General features: G+C 40.0%; 1 non-coding gene across 1 annotated transcript; it reads right to left on the reverse strand.

Annotated features, from left to right (window-relative positions):
- Positions 1 to 1,574: 1,574 nt before the first annotated feature.
- On the reverse strand, positions 1,575 to 1,682 carry LOC112746435 (small nucleolar RNA R71). Its single transcript, XR_003174320.1, has one exon. It is a non-coding gene; the product is annotated as a small nucleolar RNA R71 (small nucleolar RNA).
- Between the last annotated feature and the right edge of the window lie 10,802 nt (positions 1,683 to 12,484).

Below are 12,484 nucleotides of genomic sequence, written 5' to 3' on the forward strand. Positions count from 1 at the left end.
ATCACACGTTTAGATCCAAAATTTTCATGCATTGCATCATTTTCATGTTTTTCTCTTTCATCATTAAAAATTCAAAAATAAAAAAAAATATCTTTCCCTTTTTCACTCATAAATTTCGAAAATTTGGATTGATTTTTTCAAAAATTTTTAAAATTTAGTTGTTTCTTATGAGTCAAATCAAATTTTCAATTTAAAAACTTATCTTTTTCAAAATCTTTTTCAAAAATCAAATCTTTTTCATTTTTCTCATTTATTTTCGAAAATTTTAAAAATATTTTTCAAAAATCTTTTTCTTAATTTTATCTCATAATTTTCGAAAATATCATCAACAATTAATGTTTTGATTCAAAAATTTCAAGTTTGTTACTTACTTGTTAAGAAAGATTCAAACTTTAAGTTCTAGAATCATATCTTGTGATTTCTTGTGAATCAAGTCACTAATTGTGATTTTAAAAATCAAATCTTTTTCAAAACTAATTTCAATCATATCTTTTCAAAAATATCTTTTTATCTTATCTTTTTCAAAATCATATCTTTTTAATCATACCTTTTCATATCATATCTTTTTCAAATATCTTTTCTAACTTATTATCTTCTTATCTTTTCAAAATTGAATTTCAAATCTTTTTCAACTAACTAATTGACTTTTTGTTTGCTTATCTTTTTCAAAACTACCTAACTAACTATCCCTCTCTAATTTTCGAAAATACCTCCCTCTTTTTCAAAAATTCTTTTTTAATTAATTAATTGTTTCAATTTTTAATTTTAATTTTAATTTTATCTTAATTTTCGAAAATCAGTAACTCTTTTTCAAAATTAATTTCAAAATTCCCTCTCCCTCATATTCTTCTATTTATTTATTACTTACTAACACTTCTCTTCATCTCATATCTCTGTTATCCTCACCCTTGTGTTTGGATTCTCCTCCCTTCTCTTTCCTTACATTACATTCTTTTCTTCTTCTACTCACAAAAAGGAATCTCTATACTGTGACATAGAGAATTCCATATTTTCTTTGTTATTCCCTTCTTTGTCATATGAGCAGGAGTAAGGACAAGAACATTCTTGTTCAAGCAGATCCTGAACCTGAAAGGACTCTGAAGAGGAAACTAAGAGAAGCTAAAATACAACAATCCAGAGACAACTTTACAGGAATTTTCGAACAAGAAAAGGAGATGGCAGCCAAAAATAATAATAATAATGCAAGGAGGATGCTTGGTGACTTTACTGCACCTAATTCCAATTTACATGGAAGAAGCATCTCCATCCCTACCATTGGAGCAAACAATTTTGAGCTGAAACCTCAATGAGTTTCTCTGATGCAGCAAAACTGCAAGTTTCATGGACTTCCATCTGAAGATCCTTTTCAGTTCTTAAGTGAATTCTTGCAGATCTGTGATACTATTAAGACTAATGGAGTAGATCCTGAAGTCTACAGGCTCATGCTTTTCCCGTTTGCTGTAAAAGACAGAGTTAGAATATGGTTGGACTCTCAACCTAAGGATAGCTTGATCTCTTGGGATAAGCTGGTCAAGGCTTTCTTAGCCAAGTTCTTTCCTCCTCAAAAGCTGAGTAAGCTTAGAGTGGATGTTCAAACTTTCAGACAGAAAGAAGGTGAATCCCTCTATGAACCTTGGGAGAGATACAAGGAACTGACCAAAAAGTGTCCTTCTGATATGCTTTCAGAATGGACCATCCTGGATATATTCTATGATGGTCTGTCTTTATTAGCTAAGATGTCATTGGATACTTCTGCAGGTGGATCCATTCACCTAAAGAAAATGCCTGCAGAAGCTCAAGAACTCATTGACATGGTTGCTAACAACCAGTTCATGTACACTTCTGAGAGGAATCCTGTGAGTAATGGGACGCCTCAGAAGAAGGGAGTTCTTGAAATTGATACTCTGAATGCCATATTGGCTCAGAATAAAATATTGACTCAGCAAGTCAATATGATTTCTCAGAGTCTTAATGGAATGCAAGCTGCATCCAACAGTACTCAAGAGGCATCTTCTGAAGAAGAAGCTTATGATCCTGAGAACCCTGCAATTGCAGAGGTGAATTACATGGGTGAACCCTATGGAAACACCTATAATCCCTCATGGAGAAATCACCCAAATCTCTCATGGAAGGATCAACAAAAGCCTCAACAAGGCTTTAATAATGGTGGAAGAAACAGGTTTAGCAATAGCAAGCCTTTTCCATCATCCACTCAGCAACAGACAGAGAACTCTGAACAAAATACCTCTAATTTAGCAAACTTAGTCTCTGATCTATCTAAGGCCACTCTGAGTTTCATGAATGAAACAAGGTCCTCCATTAGAAATCTGGAGGCACAAGTGGGCCAGTTGAGTAAGAAGATCACTGAAACCCCTCCTAATGCTCTCCCAAGCAATGCAGAAGAAAATCGAAAAGGAAAGTGTAAGGCCATTGATATAACCATCATGGCCGAATCCAAGAAGGAAGGAGAGGACGTGAATCCCATGGAGGAAGACCTCCTGGGACGTTCAGTGATCAATAAGGAGTTTCCCTCTGAGAACCAAAGGAATCTGAGACTCATCTAGAGACCATGGAAATTCCATTGAACATCCTTATGCCATTCATGAGCTCTGATGAGTATTCCTCTTCTGAAGAGAATGAGGATGTTACTGAAGAGCAAGTTGCCAAGTTCCTTGGTGCAATCATGAAGCTGAATGCCAATTTATTTGGTAATGGAACATGGGGAGATGAACCTCTCCTGTTCACCAATGAACTAAATGCATTGGATCAACTGAGATTGCCTCAGAAGAAGCAGGATCCTGGAACGTTCCTAATACCTTGCACCATAGGCACCATGACCTTTGAGAAGGCTCTATGTGACCTTGGGTCAGGAATAAACCTCATGCTACTCTTTGTAATGGAGAAACTGGGAATCTTTGAGGTACAAGCTGCTAAAATCTCATTAGAGATGGCAGACAATTCCAGAAAACAGGCTTATGGACAAGTAGAGGACATATTAGTAAAGGTTGAAGGCCTTTACATCCCTGCTGATTTCATAATCCTGGATACTGGGAAGGATGAGGATGAATCCATCATTCTTGGAAGACCCTTCCTAGCCACAGCAAGAGCTGTGATTGATGTAGACAGAGGTGAACTAGTCCTTCAATTGAATGAGGACTCCCTTGTGTTTAAAACTCAAGGTCATCCTTCTGTAAACATGGAAAAGAGGCACAGTAAGCTTCTCTCAGTACAGAGTCAACTAAAGCCCCCACAGTCAAACTCTAAGTTTGGTGTTGGGAGGCCTCAGCCAAACTCTAAGTTTGGTGTTGAACTCCCATATCCAAACTCTAAGTTTGGTGTTGGGAGTCTATAAAATTGACCTGATCACCTGTGTGGCTCCATGGGAGCCCACTGTCAAGCTATTGACAATAAAGAAGCGTTTGTTGGGAGGCAACCCAATTTTTATTTATCTAATTTTATTTTTATTTTATTATTCTTTCATGTTTTATTAGGTTCATGATCATGTGGAGTCACAAAATAAATAAAAAAATCAAAAACAGAATCAAAAACAGCAGAAGAAAAATCACACCCTGGAGGAAGGACTTACTGGCGTTTAAACGCCAGTAAGCAGCATCTGGCTGGCGTTCAACGCCAGAACAGAGCATGGATTTGGCGTTGAACGCCCAAAACAAGCAGCACCCTGGCGTTCAGACGCCAGGAATGCACACTGAGGAAAGCTGGCGCTGAACGCCAGAAACAAGCATAGAACTGGCGTTCAACGCCAGAAACATGCTGCATCTGGGCGCTGAACGCCCAGAACAAGCATCAATTCGGCGTTTAAATGCCAGAATTGCATGCAAAGGCATTTTACATGCCTAATTGGTGCAGGGATGTAAATCCTTGACACCTCAGGATCTGTGGACCCCACAGAATCATCTCAGCATCTGTGGACCCCACAGGATCCCCACCTACCTCCACTCATACTCTTCCCTCTTCTCAATGTTCATCCTCTCTTCCCAATAAACACCTTTCCCCAAAACCCTTCACCAATCACATCAAGCTCTCTTCCCTACTACCCATTCACCACTCACATCCATCCACTCTTCCGCATAAACCTACCTCACAAACCCCACCTACCTTCAAAATTCAAAATCACTTTCCCACCCAAACCCTCCCCATATGGCCGAACCTTAACCCCTCTCCCTCCACTATATAAACCTCTCCATTATTCTTCATTTTCACACAACACAACCCTCTCTTCCTCTTCTTGTCCGAAACACAACCTCTCTTCCTTTCCTCCATTTCTTCTTCTTCTTCTTCATCTCTTCTTTCTTCTCTTTCTCGAGGGCGAGCAATATTCTAAGTTTGGTGTGGTAAAAGCATAAGCTTTTTGTTTTTTCATTACCATTGATGCCACCTAAGACTGGAGAATCCTCTAGAAAAAGAAAAGGGAAGACAAAAGCTTCCACCTCCGAGTCATGGGAGATGGAAAGATTCATCTCCAAAGCCCATCAAGACCACTTCTATGATGTTGTGGCCAAGAAGAAGGTAATCCCCGAGGTCCCTTTCAAACTCAAGAGAAATAAGTTTTCGGAGATCCGACATGAGATCCATAGAAGAGGTTGGGAAGTTCTAACAAACCCCATCCAACAAGTTGAAATCCTAATGGTCAAGAGTTCTATGCTAATGCATGGATCACTAGGAACCATGATCAAAGTAAGAACCCGAACCCAAAGAATTATCTCACTATGGTTCGAGGGAATTACTTAGATTTTAGTCTGAAAAATGTGAGGTTGGCGTTCAACTTACCAATGATGGAAGAGAACGCATGCCCCTACACAAGGAGAGTCAACTTTGATCAAAGGTTGAACCAAGTCCTCATGGACATATGTGTGGAAGGAGCTCAATGGAAGATTGACTCAAAAGGCAAACCGGTTCAACTGAGAAGACTGGACCTTAAGCCTGTAGTTAGAGGATGGTTGGAGTTCATTCAACGCTCAATCATTCCCACTAGCAACCGGTCTGAAGTCACTATAGACCGGGCCATCATGATCCATAGCATCATGATTGGAGAAGAGGTGGAGGGTCATGAGATTATACCTCAAGAACTCTACAAGGTGGCTGACAAGTCCTCCACTATGGCAAGGTTAGCTTTTCCCCACCTCATTTGCCATCCATGCAATTCAGCTGGGATTGACATAGAGGGAGATATCCTCATTGATGAGGACAAGCCCATCACTAAGAAAAGGATGGAGCAAACAAGAGAGCCTATTCATGGATCTCAAGAGACGCATGAAGAAGCTCATCACCAAGAAATCCCTGAGATGCCTCAAGGGATGCACTTTCCTCCACAGAACTTTTGGGAGCAAATCAACACCTCCCGAGGAGAACTGAGTTCCAACATGGGATAACTAAGGGTGGAACATCAAGAGCACTCAATCATCCTTCATGTTAAGTGTTTATCTATGTTTGTGTCTTTATTACATGATCATTAGTATCTAAGTGTCTATGCCTTAAAGTAGTGAATATGAATCCATCACCTCTCTTAAATGAAAAATGTTTTTAATTCAAAAGAAAAAGAAGTACATAAGTTTCGAATTTATCCTTGAACTTAGTTTAATTATATTGATGTGGTGACAATACTTTTTGTTTTCTGAATGAATGCTTGAACAGTGCATATGTCTTTTGAAGTAGTTGTTTATGAATGTTAAATATATTGGCTCTTGAAAGAATGATGACAAGGAGACATGTTATTTGATAATCTGAAAAATCATAAAAATGATTCTTGAAGCAAGAAAAAGCAGTGAATACAAAAGCTTGCAGAAAAAAAAATTGGCGAAAAAAAAGAGAAAAAAAAAGAAAAAGCAAGCAGAAAAAGCCAAAAGCTCTTAAAACCAAGAGGCAAGAGCAAAAAGCCAGTAAACCTTAAAACCAAAAGGCAAGGGTAATAAAAAGGATCCCAAGGCTTTGAGCATCAGTGGATAGGAGGGCCTAAAGGAATAAAATCCTGGCCTAAGCGGCTAAACCAAGCTGTCCCTAACCATGTGCTTGTGGCGTGAAGGTGTCAAGTGAAAAGTTGAGACTGAGTGGTTAAAGTCAAGGTCCAAAGCAAAAAAAGAGTGTGCTTAAGAACCCTAGACACCTCTAATTGGGGACTTTAGCAAAGCTAAGTCACAATCTGAAAAGGTTCACCCAGTTTTGTGTCTGTGGCATTTATGTATCCGGTGGTAATACTGGAAAACAAAGTGCTTAGGGCCACGGCCAAGACTCATAAAGTAGCTGTGTTCAAGAATTAACACACTGAACTAGGAGAATCAATAACACTATCTGAACTCTGAGTTCCTATAGATGCCAATCATTCTGAACCTCAATGGATAAAGTGAGATGCCAAAACTATTCAAGAGGCAAAAAGCTACAAGTCCCACTCATCTGATTGGAGCTATGTTTCATTGATAGTTTGGAATTTATAGTATATTCTCTTATTTTTATCCTATTTGATTTTCAGTTGCTTGGGGACAAGCAACAATTTAAGTTTGGTGTTGTAATGAGCGGATAATTTATACGCTTTTTGGCATTGTTTTTAGTATATTTTTAGTGGGATCTAGTGACTTTTAGGGATATTTCTATTAGTTTTTATGTTAAATTCACATTTCTGGACTTTACTATGAGTTTGTGTTTTTTTCTGTGATTTCAGGTAATTTCTGGCTAAAATTGAGGGACTTGAGCAAAAATCAGATTCAGAGGTTGAAGAAGGACTGCTGATGTTGTTGGATTCTGACCTCCCTGCACTCAAAGTTGATTTTCTGGAGCTACAAAACTCAAAATGGTGCGCTTCTAATTGCATTGGAAAATAGACATCCAGGGCTTTCCAGAAATATATAATACTTCATACTTTGGCCGAGTTTAGAGGACGCAAATGGGCGTTGAACGCCAGTTCTACGCTGCAGTTTGGAGTTAAACGCCAGAAACATGTCACGAACCAGAGTTGAACGCCAAAAACACGTTACAACTTGGCGTTCAACTCCAGAAGAAGCCTCTGCACGTGTAAACTTCAAGTTCAGCCCAAGCACACACCAAGTGGGCCCCGGAAATGGATTTATGCATCAATTACTTACTTCTGTAAACCCTAGTAGCTAGTTTAGTATAAATAGGACTTTTTACTATTGTATTTACATCTTTGGAACATCTTTGATCAGTTTTATGCTATCATAGACTTTCGTGGGGGCTGGCTATTCGACCATGCCTGAACCTTTCACTTATGTATTTTTCAACGGTAGAGTTTCTGCACTCCATAGATTAAGGTATGGAGCTCTGGTGTTCCTCATGATTTAATGCAAAGTACTACTGTTTTATATTCAATTCAACTTTTTCCGCTTCTAAGATATCCATTCGCACCCAAGAACATGATGAATGTGATGATTATGTGACGCTCATCATCATTCTCACTTATGAACGCGTGCCTGACAAACACTTCCGTTCTACATGCAAACAAGCTAGAATGAGTATCTCTTAGATATCTAATACAGAGGACCGAGTCCGAGATATTAGAATCTTCGTGGTATAAGTTAGAACCCATGGATGGCCATTCCTGAGATCCGGAAAGTCTAAACCTTGTCTGTGGTATTCCGAGTAGGATCTGGGAAGGGATGGCTGTGACGAACTTCAAACTCGCGAGTGCTGGGCGTAGTGACAGACGCAAAAGGAGGATGAACCCTATTCCAGTATGATCGAGAACCTCCAGATGATTAGCCGTGCCGTGACAGAGCATTTGGACCTTTTTCACAAGAGAGGATGGGATGTAGCCATTGACAACGGTGATGCCCTATATAAAGCTTGCCCTGGAAAGGAGTAGGAAGGATTGGATGAAGACAGCAGGAAAGTAGAGGCTCAGAGGAACGAAAGCATCTCTATACACTTATCTGAAATTCTCACCAATGAATTACATAAGTATTTCTATCTTTATTTTCTGTTTATTTATTATTATTATTCGAAAACTCCATAACCATTTGATATCCGCCTGACTGAGATTTACAAGATGACCATAGCTTGCTTCATACCAACAATCTCTGTGGGATTGACCCTTACTCAGGTAAGGTTTTATTACTTAGACGACCCAGTGAACTTGCTGGTTAGTTGTAATGAAGTTGTGACAAATTATGAATTAAGATTAGAGCACCAAGTCTTTGGAGCCATTACCAGGGATCACAATTTCGTGCACCAGAAAACATTTTTCATTTAAGAAAGGTAATGGATTCATAGGACATTCATATCTTTAAGACATAGACACTTAGATACTAGTGATCATGTAATAAGACCTAAACATAAATAAACATAAAGCATAGTAAACGAAAAATAGAGAGATAAGAACAAGGAGATTAAGGAACGGGTCTACCTTAGTGAGGGTGGCGTCTTCTTCTTCTTGAAGAACCAATGGTTCTCTTGAGCTCCTCTATGTCTCTTCTCTGTCTTTGTTGCTCCTCCCTCATAGCTCTTTGATCTGCAGTCAAATGCTCTACCACTAAACTATGGACCCTTGAGATGAACCTCTCCATCTCTCATGACTCGGGGGTGGAAGCAACTGCCTTCCTTTTCCTCTTTCTAGAGGTTTCTCCGGCCTTAGGTGCCATAAATGGTTATGGAAAAACAAAAAGCAACGCTTTTTTCCACACCAAACTTAAAAGGATTGCTCGTCCTCGAGCAAAAGAAGATAGAAGGGAGTAGAAGGAGAAGTAGAGGAGAAGGAGGTGTGTGAATGGGTGGGTATGGGAGGGGAATGATTTGAATTGGAATGGTGAGGTAGGTGGGGATCCTGTGGGGTCCACAGATCAAGTGGGGTCAAGGACTTAACATCCCTGCTCCAATTAGGCGTGTAAAACGCCCTTGCTGTGCAATCCTGGCATTTAACGCCAGACTGCTACTTGTTTCTGGCGTTAAATGCCCAAATGTAGCCTGTTTCTGGCGTTTCACGCCAGGCAGATGCTTGTTTCTGGCGTTAAACGCCAGCTTGGTGCTTGTTCCTGGCATTAAATGTGAGACAGATGCTTGTTTCTAGCGTTTAAACGCCAGACTGCTCTCCTCCAGGGTGTGCTGTTTTCAATGCTGTTTTTCATTCTGTTTTTGATTTTTTAGTAGTTTTTGTGACTTCACATGATCATCAACCTAAAAGAAAAAAAACATAAAATAGCAATAGAAAATAAAGAGATATAGTTAAATAACATTGGGTTGCCTCCCAACAAGCGCTTCTTTAATGTCAATAGCTTGACCTTACTGAGCTTTTAATCTAGTCTCAGCCTTGAGCATTCTTGCTCAACTTTGCCTTCAAGATAATGCTTGACTCTCTGTCCATTAACAATAAACTTCTTATTAGAATCAATGTCTTGAAGCTCCACATGACCATATGGTGACACGCTTGTAATCACATATGTTCCCCTCCAATGGGATTTCAGTTTCCCGGGGAATAATCTGAGCCTAGAGTTAAATAGCAGAACCTTCTGTCCTGGTTCAAAGACTCTAGGTGACAACTTTCTGTCATGCCACATTTTTTCTTTCTCCTTGTAAAGCTTAGCATTTTTGAAAGCAGTGAGTCTGAATTCCTCTAGCTCATTTAGCTGGAGTAATCTTTTTTCTCCAGCTAATCTGGCATCAAAATTTAGGAATCTGGTTGCCCAGTAGGCCTTATGCTCTAGTTCCACGGGCAGATGACAGGCCTTACCATACACAAGCTGGTATGGAGAGGTCCCTATAGGAGTCTTGAATACTGTTCTGTAAGCCCACAGAGCATCATCCAAGCTTCTCGCCCAATCCTTTCTACAGGTACTTACTGTCCATTCCAGGATTCTTTTTAGTTCTCTATTAGAGACTTCAGCTTTCCCATTTGTCTGTGGATGATATGGAGTTGCCACCTTGTGGCTAATTCCATACCGGACCATGGCAGAGTAAAGCTGTTTGTTGTAGAAGTGAGTGCCCCATCACTGATTAGTACTCTAGGGACACCAAACCTACTGAAGATATGTTTCTGGAGGAACTTCAGCACTATTTTAGTATCATTGGTGGGTGTGGCAACGGCCTCTACCCATTTTGATACATAGTCGACTGCCACCAGAATATAAGTGTTTGAGTATGATGGTGGGAAAGGTCCCATGAAGTCAATTCTCCATACATCAAACAACTCAATCTCCAAGATTTCTTGTTGAGGCATGGCGTAACCATGAGGCAGATTACCAGCTCTTTGGTAACTGTCACAGTTACGTACAAACTCTCGGGAATCCCTATAGAGTGTAGGCCAGTAGAAGCCACATTGGAGGACCTTGGTGGCTGTTCGCTCACCTCCGAAATGGCCTCCATATTGTGATCCATGGCAATGCCATAAGATCCTCTGTGCTTCTTCTCTAGGCACACACCTACGGTTTATTCCATCTGCACATCTCTTAAAGAGATAGGGTTCATCCCACAAGTAGTACTTTGCATCAGTAATTAATTTTTTCTTTTGTTGCCTGCTGTACTCCTTGGGTATGAACCTTGCAGCTTTATAGTTTGCAATATCTGCAAACCATGGTGTTTCCTGAATGGCAAACAAATGCACATTCGGAAAGGTCTCAGAGATCTCAATAGAGGGGGGAAACTCCCTTTCTACTGGTTCTATCCAGGACAGATGATCAGCCACTTGGTTCTCTGTCCCCTTTCTGTCTCTTATTTCTATATCAAACTCTTGCAGAAGCAACACCCATCTTATGAGCCTGGGTTTTGAATCCTGCTTTGTGAGTAGATATTTAAGAGCAGCATGGTCAGTGTACACAATCAATTTTGATCCTACTAAGTATGATCTAAACTTGTCAATGGCATAAACCACTGCAAGCAATTCTTTTTCTGTGGTTGTATAATTTTTCTGAGCATCATTTAAAACACGGCTAGCATAATAAATGACATGCAGAAGCTTGTCATGCCTCTGCCCCAGTACTGCACCAATGGCGTGATCACTGGCATCACACATTAGTTCAAATGGTAATGTCCAGTCTGGTGCAGAAATAACTGGTACTGTGACCAGCTTAGCTTTCAGAGTCTCAAATGCTTGCAGACACTTTGTGTCAAACACAAATGGCGTGTCAGCAGCTAACAGATTGCTCAGGGGTTTTGCAATTTTTAAACTTGATGCACGAATTGTGAATCACACTTTTCACAACCCGTACCACTAACCAGCAAGTGCACTGGGTCATCCAAGTAATACCTTACGTGAGTAAGGGTCGATCCCACGGAGATTGTTGGTCTAAAGTAATCTATGGTTATCTTGTAAATCTTAGTCAGGAAATCAATTATAATTATCAGTATGAATTGCAAAGAATAAAAGAGCATGGGTTAAATACTTGTTCTGCAGTAATGGAGAATATGTTCGAGTTTTGGAGATGCTTTGTCTTCTGAATCTCTGCTTTCTCCCTGTCTTCTTCTTCACGCATGCAAGGTTCCTCCTATGGAAAGCTGCATGCCCCAGAAAGCTTCTGATTGCCTTAACATTAACAGGTGGTGGTAATTTTTCAATCACTTCTACTTTAGCTTGATCCACCTCTATTTCCTTGTTTGAAATTTTATGCCCAAGGACAATTCCTTCAGTCACCATAAAGTGGCATTTTTCCCAATTTAAAACTAGGTTTGTCTCTTGGCATCTTTTCAGAATAAGTGCTAAATGGTTAAGGCAGGAGCTGAATGAGTCTCCGAATACTGAAAAGTTATCCATGAAGACTTTCAAAAATTTCTCTACCATATCAGAGAAGATAGAGAGCATGCACCTCTGAAAGGTTGCAGGTGCATTACACAGACCAAAAGGCATTCTTCTGTAAGCAAATACTCCAGAAGGACATGTGAATGCTGTTTTCTCTTGGTCCTGAGGGTCTACTGCAATTTGGTTGTAACCTGAATAGCCATCCAAAAGGCAGTAATATTCATGACCTGCTAGTCTCTCTAGCATCTGGTCTATGAATGGTAAAGAAAAATGATCCTTTCTGGTGGCTGTGTTGAGCCTTCTGTAGTCAATACACATGCGCTACCCTGTAACTATTCTTGTAGGAACCAGTTCATTTTTTCATTATGAACCACTGTCATGCCTCCATTCTTGGGAACAACTTGAACAGGGCTCACCCAGGGGCTATCAGAAATAGGATAAATAATCCCAGCCTCCAGTAGTTTGGTGACCTCTTTCTGCACTACTTCCTTCATGGCTGGATTTAGCCGCCTCTGTGGTTGAACCACTGGCTTAGCATCATCCTCCAATAGGATTTTGTGCATGCATCTAGCTGGGCTTATGCCCTTAAGGTCACTTATGGACCATCCAAGAGCTGTCTTGTGTGTCCTTAGCACTTGAATTAGTGCTTCCTCTTCCAGTGGATTTAAAGCAGATCTTATGATCACTGGAAAAGTGTCACCTTCTCCCAGAAATGCATATTTCAGGGATGGTGGTAATGGCTTGAGCTCGGGTTTAGGAGGTTTCTCCTCTTCCTGAGGAAGTCTCAGAGGA

Source organism: Arachis hypogaea, chromosome 14 (genome assembly GCF_003086295.3).
Source record: "Arachis hypogaea cultivar Tifrunner chromosome 14, arahy.Tifrunner.gnm2.J5K5, whole genome shotgun sequence".
In the NCBI taxonomy this organism is placed as follows: domain Eukaryota; kingdom Viridiplantae; phylum Streptophyta; class Magnoliopsida; order Fabales; family Fabaceae; genus Arachis; species Arachis hypogaea.